Source organism: Brassica napus, unplaced genomic scaffold, assembly GCF_020379485.1.
Source record: "Brassica napus cultivar Da-Ae unplaced genomic scaffold, Da-Ae ScsIHWf_2601;HRSCAF=3349, whole genome shotgun sequence".
Taxonomy (NCBI): Eukaryota; Viridiplantae; Streptophyta; class Magnoliopsida; order Brassicales; family Brassicaceae; genus Brassica; species Brassica napus.
The window spans coordinates 43,608-52,177 of NW_026015907.1; the positions used below are offsets into that span (position 1 = coordinate 43,608).

At 43.7% G+C, this 8,570-nt stretch overlaps 1 non-coding gene across 1 annotated transcript; it reads left to right on the forward strand.

Annotated features, from left to right (window-relative positions):
- Positions 1 to 7,749: 7,749 nt before the first annotated feature.
- LOC125601540 lies at positions 7,750 to 7,855 on the forward strand. Its single transcript, XR_007334311.1, has one exon. It is a non-coding gene; the product is annotated as a small nucleolar RNA R71 (small nucleolar RNA).
- Positions 7,856 to 8,570: the final 715 nt, after the last annotated feature.

Sequence of the window (8,570 nt, forward strand, 5' to 3'; positions counted from 1 at the left end):
GACAGCCACGAACGTCCTATGTGTGCTGGCGGACACCCACGGATATCCTGTGTGTACTGCACAGACAGCCCACGTGGGCCAAAATCACCCAAACAGTCCACGGGAAGGGCCAGCGTGCTGAGTCCAAGGACCACCGTGCTGATATGTGTACTGATGGACAGCCACGGACGTCCTGTGTGTGCTGACAGACACAGACGGACACACATGGACAAACACGGACAGCCACGGACGTCCTGTGTGTGCTGGCGGACACCCACGAACGTCTTGTGTGTACTGAACAGACAGCCCACGTGGGCCAAAATCACCCGAACAGTCCACAGGAAGGGCCAGCGTGCTGAGTCCAAGGACCAACGTGCTGATATGTGTACTGATGGACAGCCACGGACGTCCTGGGTGTGCTGACAGACACAGACGGACACACATGGACACACACGGACAGCCACGGACGTCCTGTGTGTGCTGGCGGACACCCACGGACGTCTTGTGTGTACTGAACAGACAGCCCACGTGGGCCAAAATCACCCGAACAGTCCACGGGAAGGGTCAGTGTGCTGAGTCCAAGGACCAACGTGCTGATATGTGATACCACTAAAATTACCCTAAGGAGTGTTACTCTCATCAAAAGAGGTTCAGATGTAGTACTTAGGGATCGAATCCACAAGGAGCTAGGGAACAATTAAATCTAGTGTTTATTAATTCTAAAGGTTGTAAATGTTTAAATGAAATAGCAATAGTAACAAGCGAGTAAATAATAAATGTAGCTTGGTTGGAAATGATATTAGATGCAGGGCCACTATTCAGGTGTTGGAGATTATAATACCTATAGATGCCTAACTGTTGCATGCATGATATATTAGAGCTCAATCGCTTAACTCAGTGATCAGCTGTCGCATGTATCACTGGTTAACAGACTAGATCTCGTGACCCAACGGTTAGTATGCCGACAGCGAGAGAGTGTCGATCGATGGTCAATTAAGATGTCGACCGATACACCTTTGCCAACGTCGATTGATTTTCAGTTGAGGACATCGATCGACGGGTTCTAGCCAGGCCTATGCGCGAGTATGAAATTCCCTATTAAGATACTAAATTGGCGGTTAACCCTCTCTAGCAGTCCTAATATGATAGATAGATGTCAGGATGGGATAACAATGGTGCTTGAATATGCAATCCTATGATCAAGTTCTAGTTAGCAAGGCTAAAACAAGCAATGAATTCAAATCTATCATGAATATCACAACAAGGCAGATCTATAGTTTGGGGCTAATCCCTCAAACCTATCTGAACCTTGGATCTAATAATTGAACTACTCAGACATAGCAAAGCAATTCATAACAATAAAGGAATAGAAACTCATAGTATAGATGAAAAGAAATGAAAACAAGGAGTTCCAGTCACAAGTGATCTTCTCTCCCAATGAAACTTGTAACAAAACTGGGTCTAGAAAAAGCTCTCCTTGCCGTCAAAACACTTAGGCAGTATATAATCTACTAGGTTAAAAACTCGTCAGGGCATTTTGGTAATTTGGCTTGGCCTTGGTTTTTAAGTCTGCTGAATCCAAATGTCGCGTGTCTGGTGTCTTGACATCGATCGATGGTACTTGTGTACATCGATCAATATTAATCTTCATCTGTCGAGGCATCTTCTTATATCGATCGTCAGCACTGTTGCGCATCGATCGATTGTTCTTCCTCTCGTCGACCTCTACGTGGTCAGCTCGGGTGAAATGTCCTTTAAGCTCCAAAATGCTCCAAAGTCATAGCTTTACTCCGAAATTCACCTGAACCTGAAAACATACCTAGAAGAGTAGAAAACATAGATATATATATAATAAAATACTTATATACCATGGATAAAAATGGGTCAAATCCAAGGTATATCAACTCCCCAGACTTACCCTTTTGTTTGTCCTCAAGCAAAATATACAGGCAGTCTCTCTGAAAGAGATTTGAAAATATTGGGGACTTAAGATTTTAAAGCATAGAAATCTTTCCTCAACAATTTTGCAACCACATTTAAAAAGTCCTAATCACAAAAGTACACTATGCAATATCCTAGCTTAGCAACCATTTCTAACATACCACAACTCATCAATTCACGTCTGACATCCCCTCTACTGATTTCATTTCTTAGCATAAATATAAAGTGAATGCTTTACCTTGGGAGTATCGATCAGAGGATGCAAGGATTTCAGACAAGTATCTGGAGCTGTAGGTAAAAGTTAGTTCCTAGTTTCTCTCTCTCTAAATTCCTCTCTTGAGTCAAAGTCTGCTTCCATTGCAGGATCACTGACCAAGATTGGACAGGCTTCCATGAATCAAAACTTAATGGTGGTTGCCACCAAGTTCTGTTCACTTCTTTTTGACCTATATCCAAGAGTTCTTTGCGAAAGCGAGCTTTGAAGATTGCCGCCTCCAAGTCCCGTTTCGAACTCTTTTATTTGAGTCTTTATGAATCAAGCCTTAATGGTTTTAGCCACCAAGTCCTGTTCAGACTCATCCTAATTAAACAATAGATCTTTTTTTTTCATATACTCACTAACTAATCTAGGGTCGAAATTTAGAGAGAGAAAATACGATAAATAATCTAAACCAGGCGTTACCTTCCAGACCTGTCTGAAGAATCCGATCCCATGTATACCAAGCCCCAAGACAAGCGGTTATGTCAGGTTTAGTGTTGGAAATCAGCTTTGGTTACTTCATACGGTTCAAGGCAAGTGTGTAGTTGATAGGTTGATCCGCTTTAGCATCTTTAGTGCTATCTGCAATAAGTAAATCTAAAATGGTGCTAAAGATTGGTTAGATATTCATGTTTAAATCAATATAAGGTTATAGTCCTTATTTTCAATAGCTAAGCATAATTTATTAAAATTCCTTTTTATATAAGAATAGAATAAATTATATCAGTAAATCTCCCCCCAGACTTAAATTACACTGTCCCAGTGTAACTCAGCCGGAGTTATGATGAATAGTTCATGATGTACGAAATGTAACAAGTAAGAAAGATACATCTGACCGGATTAGATATCGATTGATGTGTAAGTGTTACATCGATCGTCGTGTGGTTGTCTATGTCGAGCTATTTTGACATCTCGTCGTCAGTCGATATTCAGGTCCTCCTACTTGGGTCTCCTAAATCTGAAAGAAATAAAACGAAAGTAAATAAATGCTAGCTAATAAAACCTAAATAAAATACCTAATAGTGGGTTGCCTCCCACTCAGCGCTTGGTTATAGTCATTTAGCTTGACTGCGGTAGTGATTGGCTATTGGGTGGAGAAACAGCTGCTTGTTGGAAAACAAGCATCCACGTCATCTCTGCACATTCTGGACCAAGATGCAATGAAACTTCTTGTGGCTTCATCATTTCTTGTCCATTTGTCATCCATCTTCTCAAGTACATTGGAGATGTTCTGTAGCCTTTCTTGAACGTTGTATATGCTGACCTGGTGCCAACCTATGTTGTCATAGGCGTATGCTGAAAGATCTGTCAGTTCCTTTTGCATTGACTCTATCGTCTTGTGTATCAGTTGCTCGCTGATTGGTGTAGACTCGGGGTCGATCGATGCGATTATGTGTTCGTTGGTCGATCTCGGCGAATTGTCATCGATCGATTTCGCTCGTGTTCTGTCGATCGATGCTGATATCTGGTGTTGAGCTGCGAGTTGCCTCTGAATGGCTTTGACTTCTTTCTGTAGCCATTCTGCGTGGCTGTCTAGTCCACTGATTTTGTTGTCGAATGGAAAGTAGATGTCATCGCAGTGTTTGTCAAGTCGTTCCTCCATGGTGTCTAGAGCAGTGTAGATCTTGGATGTGATCTTGTCAACCTCTGCTGCTGTGTAAGGAAGTAACTCCACAGATTTCTTGCCATCGATCCAAGGCCCTCGTAGACTGTCGATCGATGCTGATTTTGCCTGCAAAAAACTATGATTAGTAATGTTCTCAATATCCTTTTGGGCATGAAGTAATTGACTAGACAATTTGTTTAAATCTATCATGACTGGTGACATAAAGCGGTCATGCATGTCCTCGTATGTCCTCAGCCTCTCATTCATGGCTGAGACTTTAGCGTCGAGCGATATGAAGGTACACATGTCGATCGATGTGGCTGGTTGTTGGTCCTTCTTGCGAATGGTGTCCAGATCTTGCTGTAGTAGCTCGATTTTAGTGTTGTTGAGAGGGCAGTAAACGTCATTTATCCTTGTGTCGATGTATGAGATTTCCCATTCATCCCTGTGTTGTGTTGAACATTGCGGTTTTGCAGGGATCTGAGCTGTAGGAAGACTGACGTCGATCGATGTTGCATGTGGTGCGTCGATCGATGCTGAGGTCGTAGCTTCCTTCTCAAGTTGCTGACGTAAACTCTCAATTTCTGTCCTCATTTCTGCCATACTTCTGAAAAACTCATTGTAGCCTCTATCCAAAGGCTGATGTGTATCCTCTACCAATGTTTTGAGCTCCTCTCCCAGTTTCTCCTGAGCTCCACAAAAACCAAACACCATCTCATCGATTTCATCTTTGGTGTAGTGTTCTGGTGCCAGTCTTGTGAGTGTGAAGGAAGTGGCATGTTCTGGAAGGCAGATGTGGCTCTCTTCAAAAAGAGATGCTCTTTCCAGTAATTTCCTGATGTTGTCCGTTGTGACAGGTATCATCTCACCAGCTACGCCTCGTGTGTGTCCACACTCATCTCTGTAGACTCCATACTCGTCCCTTTGTTCCCAAGTGAACTTTCTGGCTCCGTACATGTCAAAAGCGCGGTTCCAAAATTCATACTGTTCCGTCGATCGATGCTTGCCTTTTTGGTTGGCGTGATAGATCTGAATTGATTTGTGTTGTGGTGACTCCTACGTGGTTGTTAGGATTTTTTTGAATGACGTCTGGAGTGCCACGTTGCTGTGAGAATTGGTTGTCAGGTCCATTGGCTACTTGGAGGATGTCTGCTATGTCCTCTCTGGACACTTGTAAGATCCTTCCATCTATTTCACGTGCGTTGCCATCTGGGTCCCTGAAAATACCAAATTCATCAGGTGTTAGAAAACCGTAATCAATGTTTGCATAATTATTCAATTTAGAAATAGAAAAATAAGGGTTTATAGTAGTATCAATCGATGTAGATACAGTTGCATCGATCGATGGCAGAGTAATTTCTGCAGAACTTGTGTTCTTGAGATGATTGCTCTTCATGGATTTTTCTGTTGATGTAGAAGGAAGAGTGTTCATCTTTTTTGCTTGTGTGTCTGCTCTGATGTGTGTAGCTGGTTTCGGGGGTGCCTAGTTGGGGAGGGAATATTCTCCTGCTCCTGAATTTTCGCTGAGGCGCGAATATCAATCGATTTTCCTTTGTGGTTGTCGATCGATGTGAGCGGTTGTTTTGTTGGACGAGGGTGGATATCGACCGATGTGGAATGCACAGTGTCGAACGATGTTGGAAACGTGTTTGTGAACTCATGTGTTTCAAGTCTTTCATCCTGCAAAGACATTTCTATTGCACGTTCTTTCCAATAATCCTTATCGTATTCCTATGTATGTTCCTCGTTAGGTGAATTAATTACAGTGTCAACTGCAAAACTTTCATGGAAACCACTGTCTGCCCAACTGCCTATGGAATAATCATCATGTCCTCTCCTGCTTGGAGGTTGGAAGGCAAAATGTTGGTAACAATGATTAGGTGGAGCGAAATGGTCAACTGGATGCATTACGTCGAGTGACGTGTTGTTGCGGTCATTGGTCCCCGTTGACTCATTGGAATCGATCGATGGAAAGGTTGGGGTGTCGATCGATTCCGAGTACTCTGTTTCGTACTCCGATTCATACTCTGCTCCACAGTGGCATGCGCCAATGAAGCCAAGTTCTTTCCCGTAATCCACAGACTTAATGACCTTTCTCTTAGGTCGGATGGGGTCGTAAGGGATGTTTGGGTCTATGAGCGTTAGACACAGTTTGTTTTTGTTCATGTCACATACAGCTCCTACTGTAGCTAGGAAAGATCTTCCAAGCAGAAGTAAAGAGTTCCAGTTAAGCTCGATGTCTAGGACATGAAAATCTCCAGGGACAAGGGCATTACCAATCTGTACCTCCAGATCTCTTATGATTCCTCCTGATCGTTTCTCTGAAAGATCCACGAAGGTGAAGGATTCCGTTGAAGGTTCGATGGTCAAACCGAGTTGGTCTGCCATGATCCTAGGGAGGATACTAACTGATGCTCCTGTGTCACACATTGAATGGGGAAATTTAACACCCTTGACTACGCATGGTATTGCAAACTTCCCAGGATCACTCTTCTTCGTCAATGTGATCCTGTGTTTCATCTTCTCTCTGACTTGATGAAATATTCTCCTAATGTCCTCCTCAGTTACCTTTTTTTCTCTGAAGAACATCCACAACCGGTGTGTGAAATAAGCTTCATCAAAAGGTTTTACGATTGGGATTCTGAGGACTCTTTTAGTGAAACCATCCATCTCCTTATTGTTAGCTTCCCTCTTAAGGTTTTTAGGAATCTTCTCCTTTCTTTTCCTTAACCTTCTCCCTTCAGCTTCTTGTTCTTCTTGAACTGATTCTAGTGAACTATTTAAAAGGTTGGGTTTTTGTTCGGGTGGGTTAGCTAATGGTTTAGGTGGTGGTCTGAGTGCGTTGATGTAATCATTATCGATTGAGGGTAACCGCACTCGGTATGTCAGAGGTGCCTGTCGATCGATGGGAGGTGTGTTGTGACGATCGACGTTGGTCGATCGATGGTTGGCTCAACCGATCGATCGATTTTATCATAGAAAGGGGAGGGTGGGTGAGGATGCTTAGCTGCAAATTCTTCATGTTAGAATTCGAACTGCATTGCAATCGGTCGATTTAGCGGACGACATCGATCGATGACTGGAATAATCCGTCCATCGATCTTCATCATGGTCTGTCGATCGATGCGAGTTCATCGACATCGGTCGACACCAATGAGAACCGCCGAGACTCATGCAGCTTTCGATTTTGAAGTCTCCTTCCTCAAGCTTTTCATTTCTCACCACTTGCCAGAAATCATCATCTATGATGGCATTTACGTTGTGTTTCCCTTTGTCGGCTCCTGCCTCTCTAGCGAAAGCTTCTTACCTCTTTATAGTCTCGCCCGTCTGAATTACTTGGGTTTCAAGTTTTCTCACCTGAGTCCCTAAGGTCTCGATTTTGGTGTTCAGATTGTTGTAGGCGGAGTCTATTTTACCGTTGAAATCCACGGTGATTTGTTGTTGTCCCAACAGTACTCGATCAAGCATTTCTTCGATCTTGCTTTCTTGAGTCTGGGGTGGTGGATTTTGGTAGTTAGAGTTCGAGTAGCTTTTGCTGTTGTTGAAGGGTTTTTGAAATTGTAAACTTTGGTTACTTCTTTGACCATTTCCAAAGAAGTTTCTGTTTCCGCCCTCGTTTCCAAATTTCTGGAATCCGGTACCTCCGATGTAGTTCACATTTTCTTCTCCTTCCGTATCTGCTACTTCTCCTTCAGCTGAACAGACTTGCTTCCTAAGAAGCTCGTGCACCACATCTAACTTAGCTCTTACTTTGTCCATCTGTTCCTTCCCGATAGAGGCTACATACTTCTTCCGTTCAGAGTCAGTGTTTTTGGTGCTGCTGCTGTTAGCAAGGTTTTCGATAAGTCTCACAGCTTCCAACGGATTCCGAGTAGTGAAGTTTCCTTCACTCGCCATATCAAGAGCCATTTGATACTGTAAGGCGAGACCTCGGAAGAAAGTGCTTAGTAGCCGCACTTCGTTAAATCCGTGGTGTGGACAGTCTCGCTGGAAGAACCTAAATCTAATCCACGCATATTTGAAGGACTCTCCAGCCTTCTGCGAGAATGTGGAAATTTTGTTCCGAAGTTCTTCAGCGCGCGCCTCATCGAAGAAGTTTCGTAAGAAAGCATTCTTGATGTCGGTCCAGGATATTAAAGATCCTGTGGGTTGCTGCCTAAGCCAGTGCATTGCTTCTCCATTCAGCGTGTATCTGAAGAGCTTGCACAGCAGGTAATTTTCGGGGACTCCTTCCATCCGAATAGCAGCGATTAGATCCTCGAACCGTTCCAGATGGTCCATAGGATGCTCGTGCGGTAACCCAGAGTAGGGTATCTGGATCTCCAGAAGTCGAATAGCTGATCTGTTGGAATAGTACTCATCTGGGCGATTGTAGTCGGCCAGTGGTTTCGATCGAGCGTCCTCATCTACAGGTTGAGCAGCTCCTGTATCATCAGCATCAGGGATTACAGTCCCCTGAGCATCTATTTTCTGACCTGTTGCATTACGCAGATGACCGGCCTGGTCATACAGGTTTCCGTTCTCGTCCTGAGTTAGAATAATTATATTTACCATTTTTGACGACACTGTATCGATCGACGTACGCGGTGTAGTATCGATAGTTGTCGAACGATCGGGATCGATCGACGATGACGGTCTGGTGTCGGTCGACGGCTGGTTGTGCGTATCGATTGACGACGAAGTTGTTGCGTCGAGCGATGTGGAACGTTGACGTCTACGGATGGTGCGTTCCAAATTAGCAGGATCGTCTGAGAACAGCAAGTCTTTCTCCTTGTTGCTTCTGGT